Source organism: Polypterus senegalus, chromosome 7 (assembly GCF_016835505.1).
Source record: "Polypterus senegalus isolate Bchr_013 chromosome 7, ASM1683550v1, whole genome shotgun sequence".
NCBI classification, from domain to species: domain Eukaryota; kingdom Metazoa; phylum Chordata; class Cladistia; order Polypteriformes; family Polypteridae; genus Polypterus; species Polypterus senegalus.
This window is the reverse complement of record NC_053160.1, coordinates 63,402,514-63,414,061: the sequence shown is the minus strand read 5'-3', so window position 1 is coordinate 63,414,061 and position 11,548 is coordinate 63,402,514. Positions and strand designations below refer to the sequence as shown.

The 11,548-nt window shown below is 36.7% G+C and overlaps 1 long non-coding RNA gene across 1 annotated transcript; it reads right to left on the bottom strand.

The window, feature by feature from the left end:
- Window positions 1-411: 411 nt before the first annotated feature.
- Window positions 412-10,788, bottom strand: LOC120532148. The gene is made up of 2 exons (XR_005634221.1): window positions 10,593-10,788; window positions 412-1,070 (listed from the first exon to the last, which is right to left on the bottom strand). It is a non-coding gene; the product is annotated as an uncharacterized LOC120532148 (long non-coding RNA).
- Window positions 10,789-11,548: the final 760 nt, after the last annotated feature.

Below are 11,548 nucleotides of genomic sequence, written 5' to 3'. Positions count from 1 at the left end.
AAACTAGAACTCAGTGTAGTTGTCCCAGGAGTCTCTATAATTCTGTCATTGGTTAACACGGTCACTGGGATTGTGTTCTGCCCAAAAGTGAGAATGTGTTGTACTCTTTTGCCTTTTTTTTATCATTTCAGTCTTCCTTTCACTCTTTCTCTCTGTTAAATGAAGGAAAGGTACAGATGGGTTTCCCATCCCCTGGAACCCTGGAGAAGAGTCTTCTGCCTGAGCTGCTTCATTATTTTTACCAATGTGCCCTTCCAACGCACAATCCACACACAGTTTCAAACCATACATGCATTATCACTGCCATCACCTTTTCCTAGTCTCCATCCTCGGCTAAACTTTCCTGTGTGCTATTCTGCTGTTCAGTGGTCAACTCATTGCAAGATTTATATTAATAAATGAAAATCAATATGTTGCCTAATAGTTTAATATATGAAATGAAATAGAGTAACAAAGTGGCATTCTTCCACACTGTAGACATTTTTGTATTACTGAAGCATGGCTGGCATCCATCACGAGGCTCATTCGGTTCCACACCTAAACTCATTCATATGAGGCCAAATATATATAAATGACACACTGATTAAAATCCTGTAGACGAAAGTGACTTCGTTCAGCATCCATCTATTCAGCTCCTAACATGCATTTAATAAAAGGATGGATATCAAGATGTGAGCTGCCAGTGGTTTATATGTTTTTCTTGAGTCCAGTTCACCAAAGGGGACAGTGCCTTTTCCTGATGAAACGTGTGAACCGTTCCAGCATCATTATATCCTCCCTGAGAATCTGGCACAGCCCTGTCTTGAAATAATGAAAGTCCCACTGAAAGCACTAATGAACGTGCTGCACCATCACAAACGTTTGCTGATTGATTGTGTCTGTTAGCAGTGACCTGGGTGTTGGCAGCTTTTCACAGCATTGTTCTCGGAGCTTTCTGAAAGAGGAATTCCTGCCACAATATTTTCCCAGTACTTAAGATCAACTTAGAGCTGAACTACCAGGAAATCCTTCTCATGCTGCAGGTTTTCATAAACATAACACACAGGGTAAGTCCTGGTGATTTTGCTTTGCTGTGCAGAAAGAAAAAAAAAGAATAGGAAAAATTACAAACTCAAAGTCACTTCAGCAAATTTCACTTTAGAAATAATTGGATGGCTTGTTTATACAAGATACAGATCTCATCTTCTGCAAGATATCCACCCATAGCTTAACACAGAGGAACGGCAGTGCATAAATAGTGTAACAAAATAGTGTTACTTCAGAATATAATATGCAATTCAAATATGAAATAAGATACACAATATAGAATTCAAATTGTAGATAGATGAAGCATTGAATTTGGAATATTTTTGGTCTGGCAGTTTTCATTATTGACTTTTTGAAATTTTCTGGATGTTAATCACTCAGAATTTCACAAAAAAGAAAAAAAATACACCAGGGTTTACGTTCCTGATGCTCTTTGCAAGGAGTTTTCATGTTCTTCCCGTGTCCATGTTGGTTTTATTTACTTGCTCTGGTTTTCTCCCACATTCCAAAGACTTTCAGATTGAGGGAATTGATGTTGCTCAGTTCTCATTGGTGTGTGTGTGTTTGTGTTCATCCTGCCATGGGCTAGTGACCTGTCCAGGTGTTATTCCTGCCTTGTGCCTACTGATTGCTGAAGTGGGCTGCAGCTGCCCCCTAAAACCGTCACGGTCCAGCGTTTTTTGAGAATGGATAGATTGAACAGTGACAGAACCCTTATCTAATGATAGCATGCTGATGAACTGTAATATTCAACTTATGTTTTGTTGTTTATTATTATAAGTAAATAATAATGTTTTTCAATTATATTATCGTAATAGAATAAATAGTAATCAAGAAGATGGAAAATCAAATATTTTAAATACATATTGACAACAAATTAAAAGAATGTTAGACAATTAAAATAGTTTCTTACACATACAGTTAAAATCTTCTGCCATCTCTTTTTGGTTATCTTAAATGTTTTGACAATTGTTGTTATTGTAGTGATAAATCTATGTGGTGCCCACTGCACATTTAAAAGCATGATTTTTTCTGACCAGAATGTTAGTTCCAATATATGCCACCTAACAAGAAATTTGTCCACATAGAAATGAAATAATGAGTAGCACAGTGGCTACCACACTCAGCCTGTGTTTGAATTCTGTGCACATTTTGAATGTTCTCTCTATGTATTTGTAGTGTCTTCCCAGGGGACTCTGGTCTTCTTGTCACATCCTCTAAGACATTTGTGATTTGTAGTTAGTTTCTGAATTTAAGCTGATCCAATATGGGGGTGTGAGAGCAAACCCTGCAATGGTCTGGCACCCTGAAGCTGCAGGGATTCTCAATTGGGTTTAGTGGTTTTAGGGATGTTAGATCGTGTTGGTTAAAGTAAAAATATTTCACTCAACTGCCTCTGACTGGAGTTACAGGTAGGGTTAGCTTCAGTCTTTGTGGAGATAAGTTGAGGCACACAGTGGAGTCATATTGGAATAGCAGGTTCAGACAATGGATATCTGTATTAGTTCAGTCATTTAAAGGATGAATGTGGATATGTAGGCTGACAGTAATCTCTGTACAGATGTGTTGTCTATAGACCTCACACCACAATTACATGAACAATCTTTCTTTAATTACATAGCTTTTCATAGTTTTGGCAATGTATTTTTTCTATCTTTATTTTTAGCAGTGCTATGCTCTCTGATTCATTTGCTGCAATACACCAGCTCTGTAATCTGGTGGTAGGATGAGATGTCTCTTCTTGAGTGCTTCAAGTATACAGCAGCATTTCTTAGTCATGGTCCAGATGAGCCACTTGAGATGGCACATTGCAATACTTCACAGCTTCTAATCACTGGGTAGAGTAAGTAAAAGAATATATAGTATTTCCTAGCCATTCATCCATTTTCTGAATCGGCATCATAGTCTAATTCAGAAAATGGATAAGTGGCTAGAAGATTGCATATAACATGTTACTTACATGCAATGGAGGAATCAGCGAGCATTACAGGTTAAATTAACACCAAGTCATAACTTTACTCATACTGGGCCAGTAAACATAACATGTACTATGTTTTTGGGATGCTGCAGGAAACTGGTACTACCAGAGAAATACTACTTGGAGATTACAAACATGTACAATCTTTACTTGGACGGTGACCAAATTCAGGTCACTCCTCCCCTTAGGGCCATTAACACAATAAAATCCATATTTTCGCTTCTTGGTTTTTACCCACTGTTTCCTTGAAGGCAGAGAAAGATACTATGAAATCAGCAAAGGATGCACCATAGGAACCAATACTGGATGAAGCAGCATTTAAAAACATGGCAAACTCTAGCATACTGTATATATGAAATCAGGGTGTGGAAGCTGGCAGCATTCTTTCTGAAAATAGGAGAAAATTGTTAAGGACATGGGAAATTTATGTAGAAAAGGCTGCAATTCTACATGCTGCACTGTTTATTATAATTGATATTGGATAAAGCATGATATAATCAGTAGTTGAGGAAGGTGCATTAGGAGAATATATATATATATATATATATATATATATATATATATATATATATATATATATATATATATATATACTCAGCAAAAAAAGAAACGTCCCTTTTTCAGGACTGTGTGTTTCAACAATAATGTTTTAAAAATCCAAATAACTTTACAGATCTTCATTGTAAAGGGTTTAAACAATCTTTTCCATGCATGTTTAATTAACCATAATCAATTAATTAACATGCACCTGTGGAATGGTCGTTAAGACCTTAACAGCTTACAGAAAGTAGGCATTTAAGGTCACAGTTCTAAAAACGCAGGACACTAAAGAGACTTGTCTACCGACTGTGAAAAACACCCAAAGAAAGATGCCCAGGGTCCCTGCTCATCTGCGTGAACGTGCATTAGGCATGCTGCAGGGAGGCATGAGGACTGCTGATGTGGCTAGGGCAATAAATTGCCATGTCCGCACTGTGAGACGCCTAAGACAGCGCTACAGGGAGACAGGAAGGACAGCTGATCATCCTCGCAGTGGAAGACCACGTGTAACAACACCTGCACAGGATCAGTACATCCGAATATCACACCTGCGTAACAGGTACAGGATGGCCACAACAACTGCCCGAGTCACACCAGGAACACACAATCCCTCCATCAGTGCTCAGACTGTCCGCAATAGGCTGAGAGAGGCTGGACTGAGGGCTTGTAGGCCTGTTGTAAGGCAGGTCCTTACCAAACATCACCAGCAACAACGCCGCCTATGGGCACAAACCCACCTTTGCTGGACCAGACAGGAGTGGCAAAAAGTGCTCTTCACTGATGAGTCACGGTTTTGTCTCACCAGGGGTGATGGACGGATTCGTGTTTATCGTCGAAGGAATTGAGCACATCTGGGACCTGTTGGATCGCAGGGTGAGGGCTAGGGCCATTCCCCAGAAATGTCCAGGAACTTGCAGGTGCCTTGGTGGAAGAGTGGGGTAACATCTCACAGCAAGAACTGACAAATCTGGTCCAGACCATGAGGAGGAGATGCACTGCAGTACTTCAAGCAGCTGGTGGCCACACCAGATACTGACTGGTACTTTTGATTTTGAGCCTCCCTTCATTCAGGGACACATCGTGAAACATTTTTAGTTTATGTCTTATGGTGTTGACTCTTTTAGTGTTCATACAAATATTTACACATTAAGTTTACTGAAAGTAAAACAGTTGAAAGTCAGAGGACGTTTCTTTTTTGAGTATATATATATATATATATATATATATATATATATATATATATATTTTAAGGAGAAAATGTATTTCCTAGCATTGTTGGAGCTGAGATATATTTTTAAGGTGATGTTCATTGGCACAGGTGATTGCTTCCAAACATTTTTGTGGTTGCAATTAGTGATGTGGATAGAAATGGTTGGTCTGCTGCTTCTTTTGTTTATACAATAGCTAACAAAAGCATTACCAACTTTTTAGTGTAACATTTTTAAATAAACAAATTAAAGTCACCGATGACAACTTGCTTAATGTACACCTGCACAGTTTGGCATTGATATTTTAGGGCAACACATTTATTCTGCAAGAACTAAAACATTTTATTTCTCTTCCTGGACATCTGTCTATGAATGAAACTGACTTCCATGGGAAAAGAAGCTGGAGTAATGATTTCTGTTAATAAAAGACTAAAGCTTTTGTTGACAGATATGAGAGGAAAAGCCTAGCTGAAATTTCAGCTGGGCTTCTCTCACGAGAGCTGCCTAACAAATGCACACCCAAGCACTTCTGTCACCAGTAGTAAGTTATAAGCTAATGAGAAGGGTTTTTATGTACAGTATAGATAGATAGATAGATAGATAGATAGATAGATAGATAGATAGATAGATAGATAGATCCTTACTTGTCCCAATTTGGATTTTTAGAAAAGCTCAATAAATAAATTCATAAATATTGTAACAAATAAATTCATACAAGAGTTAATAAAAAAAAAAAAGAAAATTAAACAGAAAGAAAACTTGGCTAAATATAAAAAGACTGAAAAGAATTGTTCATCTCAATTTCTTTTGGGTAAATGCCGGAATTTTTCTGATATCAGTTAATTGAAGGGCATCATGACAGTACAGAGGTTAGTGTTGCTGCATTACGATTTCTGATACCACATCTCAAACTTGTGTTTCCACAATACAAACATCACATATTCCCCATCGTAATGACGCAATACATTTAAAGGTACCGTCTTGACATTCTTTGTTGCTGTTGCCATCTTTTCTTTTTTGCATCTTCGCAATAGCATCAGCATGTAAATAACTAATTTTTAAAAGCAAAACCAGATGTTGTTTTTTTCCCTGTGATGATTTCTTGCACTGACTCCTAGGGGAATCCTCCAGATTTACTTAAAGTATGCATGCAAGTATAGACAGTACGCTGCTTGCTCATGTGTCACGTAGTGTTATGTATATCCCCAGCCTTAGACATACTAGTACTCTATTCAGGATGCATCCCTGTTTATAGCTTACAATTCCAATAGAATTCACTCTCCATTGACCTGAACTGAACTAAGCAGGTTTAGTAATGGATAGATGAATGGACGGATGGATGGATGGATGGATAAAATGATGTTTTGTAGGTTGCATGCATAGTTAAAATAAGAAGAGAGCAGCTCTTCGCTGTTGCTAAGAAAACAACATAAAATTCTCAAACTACCTACTCAAGTTTAGGGTCTTAGGGAGCTGCAGTTGTTCCCAGCAGTGTTGGATGCAAGCCGAGATCTAACCCTTGATGGGGTACCAGTCCATCACAGGGCCCACATGAGCACACAATCACATTAGGTCAATTTAAAATCGCTAATTAACAGGGAAGGGAAAGGAAAACTTAAGTACATGCAGAAACAATCCATGCAAAGACTACAAAAACAAAAAGGGGTATTGGATTGAAACCCAAGATAGTGGCTCTATGTGGCAGCCATAGTAACTACAACACCACCATGCCACCCTACAAAGTAACATAATATATTCAAACCTGTAGGCAAACCTACAGAGACTTGAGGAGAATGTGCAAAATCAGTGTTCAGGTTATTTTAACTCAAAAGGCTAACCACTGTGCCAGCGTACCGCTTAGCTAAGTAAACATATATGTAAAAATAAATGAAAAGAGAGTGCAGTGCAATGCAATTTTTGACATAATGAAAACTGAGATTACTGTGTGATTTTACTTTTTTTTTTCCTTAATGCTAAGGAAGTCATCCTGGAAACTGATTTTGAAAACAGCCTAATGATTTGCAAGCTTTAGACTGGTTTTGATTCCAAGGATGCATCGGCCTAATAGTGGAGCTACTACGGATGCTAATTTGATACTAACAATGAAATACAAGGAAATGAAACTACTATGTAGCTAAAGCATACCTGTGCATTACCGTGGTGGCATTATTGTACAAACTGAGTAAAAATATGAGTAAATACATAGAATAATTCTCAACATACTGTATTTGCTTTGTTTATGTAATTGCACAGTGGTCAGCAATATGAAGGGCAGATTTGTAAATATGGTAGCATGCTATAGTTTGTTCCAATATAATGTTTGTAGTTTATGCTGCTTTGAAAAAATAAAGACACTGAATTAAAGTGGGTGCAAAACATGTTTTTATTCGCTATCCTCTTTTATCCCTGCCATGTCCTGGTCCCATTTGCTTCACATCTCCTGACCTGGCAATGTTTCTTGTGCCAAGGTCATCAGAGCTGGGCAGGGTAATAACTAACATTCATTTTCATAGATTGATTTTTACATATTTTACAACTAACCATTTTCAAATTCTCTTAATCCAGTTTAGGGTCAAAAGGGCATTCCTGAATGAGGTGCCAGTCTATTGCAGGATGCATTTATATGGATACCCACACTCAGTTAATTTATAGTTGCAAATTAACCTTATCAGCACCTCTTTGGAATTCAGAAATAAAATGAAAATGCCCACACAGACTTGAAGTGAAAATGCGATGAAGACTGAGACAGTGACCATGATTCAAACCCAGGACTCCACACATAGCTTTTGTGCCACCCAAACGTCGTATCTAATGAAAATAGTAGTTCCAGTTGTATTAATCCTTTTTTATTTTTTATATATTTAAAAAATACTTACAATGAAATATAAGTTGTTAAGTCTCAGAGAACGGAAGAATTACTTATAACTCTACTCATTTAGTCTTATTTTTTTTGCCTATGTATGGTTTTACTGTAACAAAATTTCCATAATATGCCATCAAGCATCCTTCTAAGTAAAAACATTAATAGCAGTCACTTCATAATTGCAACTAAAAGGTCTTTCAGCTGCGATCTGGTCTGAAATGTTATCCTTTTGCCACTTGAGGGAGTATCATGTCTATACAAGAAGCTGAGAAACAAGTGAATTGGAAAAATTACAGTGAATAATGTCTGTCCTGAAAAACAAAGCTACACCCAGCTATTATTGAGGAAAACTGTACATTGTGAACAGGAAAAGACGTGTCCATAATGTGCAGATATTCCAGGGTGGAATTAGTAACAAGGGAATATGAAAATATACTGCATACTTCTGCAGACCACTGAACATCATTATCACAAAGCCAATACATCATGAATCAGAATAAGATCAGTTAGCAAATGCTATTGTAAATAAAGCTAGTTTGCCCTTCATGTCTGTAATGAACTCTAACAAAGTCATTTTTAAAACACATCAAGAACTTTGATTTTTTGCAGGAGAGATATAAAAAAAAATAAGTGATTTAGTCTGCTCATTTTCTGTTTTCTCCTGAATATCTTGCCTCTGCATGTTAAGCAGTTCTTTTGCTTGTGTTTTACGTGTGATGGCGCCCCGGAGGGTGCGGTATATAATGAGACACTTACTACTTGTCCTCAAGAGTTTTGATGGGAGTGAATTGATATACTGTCTTAGGTTTTCTCAGAATTTAAATAATATATATATAATCTTTTTCAATTAGCTGCAAGTTTTGGAATGTGTTACAGTTGTGCCAATATTTTTCTAGAATGCCAGACTCTATTAAGTACTTAATCGCATAAATATAGGTTAAGGACATACCAAGCCCAAAGTCTCATCAGAATTTTAAAATCCATGGTCGACTTATCAAAAAATGGAAAATTACACAACAGGATTAAATCAAATTGAAAAAGTATATTTTATGCATATGCAATTCTGTATATAGCATAATATGGTGGACTGACACCTGTCTCAGAGATGCCCCTGTCCTTTCATCTGATCTTGTCCAATTAGATTCTGCATCTGTGTTAGATAAGCCAATAATGGATATGCAGATTTTCAAGTTGTTCAAGTTGTAAACTTTTTTTTTCTGTTGTAATGGGTGGTGTGAAAAAGAAGGGCTGCAAAAAAATGGCTGGTATTGGACAAGGAATGGGTCCTGCAAGACCATGATATAAAACAAAAAGGAGGCATTGATTCAGGAATCTCGTAATAATTTCTACCTTTTCAATGTTTGGTAAGGCAAACAAGCACAGGGATAGATAGATAGATAGATACATGGTCCGTGGAATGGATCTGCAACTTGGAGGGCTGGGGGCATACATGACAATTGCTGTAGGACTTCCTTGTACAGAAGACAGCACTAGAATTAGTATTTGCTTAATGTAATAATAGTTAGAAATCATTCAAATGTGATTTCAAATTACTGTTAATCACACATATCAGAATCTAAGCTAATTGTCTCATCATAATATAGACTTCAATAAATGTCTACAAGAAAAATGACAGAGTAAAAGTTTCTAATTGCCTTGATCACTGCAGTCTGTAAAATAAACAAAATACTGTTGAAGGGTTGGGAACCCCCAGGCTAACCCCATTTAATACAGAGATCATTACTATCGATATTAATATGCAGAATAAACAAAAAGGTAAGAACTAATTGGTTCATAACAGAAAAGAAGGCTAAACTACCAATAAAGAAGCTTCTTAATGTGATGTTATGTCCTCTGATGAAGCTGGTCCAGTACTGAATGCTGACTTCTGGTGCCAGCCAGACCAGAAGGAGACATTCAGGTCTCTGTTAGAAGTGACATCACAGAGTCTCAGTGGTATCTTCTTCCATTATAGAGGCAAGAAAGGAAGAAATGTTAAAATTTGTTTCACATCTTTACACTTCCCCCCGTTTCTTACCTGTTAAGAGGTTGTAAAACATTCCCCATGCTCACATGTTGGACATGGATATCTTCAGTTATTCTTTTTCTCTTCTATATTCTCAACGATAGCAATTCTGTATGAACTATTATTTAAATATTGGTAATTGGTTTGTGTTGCTTCATTCTGATTGCTCCTAGCTTAGCTATATTGAATAATTTGTTTTTGTTTTTCCTCAGTATTTCCCTTATTATGCATGTAAATGTCATGCTATAGAAAGCATGTAACATAGATTGTTGATCAGTGTTGCGATTTTAGAGATTACATGCAGGTGGTCAATGGCTTTGATTCTTTCAATAAAATAAGTTCTTAATTTGACAGTACTATCCATAATTACTGTATTGTGAACAATAAAACCGAGTAAAATAAAAAACTTTAGGTATTGCAAAAATACATCTATTTACTAATATGTAACAAGGTCTTAACATGCACTTATTTTGGTCTTCATAACACTTACTGAGCATCAGTAAAGTGTTCATTCATCTCTGCAATGTGACCTACTAACAAAACGTCACTTTGGAGTAGTCTGAGGTGGCTTAACTGAGACACATTTGTCTTGATATTACATATTTAGTATACAACCTGTGATTCCTTTATATTTATACAAGTCTGTTTACCATCATGTCAATATGTCACACTGTACAGAGATGAATAACCCATCTACTAATGTTTTATGAAGACCTAAAGAAGCCTTTGTTATAAATCTCTCTTCTTAGGTTTTGCAAAATATAACAATACAGAATATCGAATATATATCAAATATAGCAAAATATATCAATACAGAATACAGAAGGCCAAAAGTAGCCCCCTGATTCACAGATAGATAGATAGATAGATAGATAGATAGATAGATAGATAGATAGATAGATAGATAGATAGATAGATAGATATCTGATCCAAAATCTGAAAAAGATTTACCTGTGATAAGACAGCAGTCTGCTTTAGGTCCTATAAATATTTAATGTTATGTGTCTAAATGCATTATATAACCAGACTCATGAATTGGTTATACTGAAGATCTTCATATTTACTGAATAATGTCAAGTGTAAAACAATAAAATTGATAAAACTTCATTGATACACATTAGGAATTATTGCTATACACTACATTTGTGGAATAATCATTATCACAAAGAAGTGTTTTCTTTTTCAGATTAGATTAGCAGAGGTAAAGGAAAACACTTTCTGCAAAACTATTTAATATATGACTTTCTGGGTGGAGACAAAGGCAAGAACAGGTCATGGCATAATTTATTTGGTATTTAACTTCCTATCACGCTGTTTCAAGGGAAGATCACACCCATCCCTTACATTCCTCTCAGGCAAGTTGTGTCAAGGTAAAGTGAGAAAATATATTGACACACAGTCCTTATGCCCGCCTTACAGGTTAATGTGATGCACTTCTGAACTGTCGGGAGCTTTGAGGGCAGAAAAGAGTTTATTTATTTGAAAACCAGAAGAGCACTAATTCATGTTGTCTGCAAATACAGTTTGGAAATTTCATTCAGCCCTTTTATGAAATAGCCTGGTATTCCTTAGAGGGTTGGTTTCTGTCTTGTGACCTGTTCTGACAGGACACGCACTGTTCCCCTGCAACCCTGAAGTAGATTATAAGAAAATCACATTGTGCCAAGGCACATCCTTATACCATTAGTTGTGAGGCAGAAACCAACTTCAGATGGGACATCACTCTATTTCAAGGGTCACTTGCAAACATAATTCATAAAGGACAGAAACGTCTTCTCCTGGATGCTCCCATTAGAGGTTGTCACAGTGGATCATCTGTTTCCATATATGCCTGTCCTCTGCATCTTGCTATATCACAGCCACCACATGCATGTCCTCATAAACTTCCTCTTAGGCCTTCTTCTTTT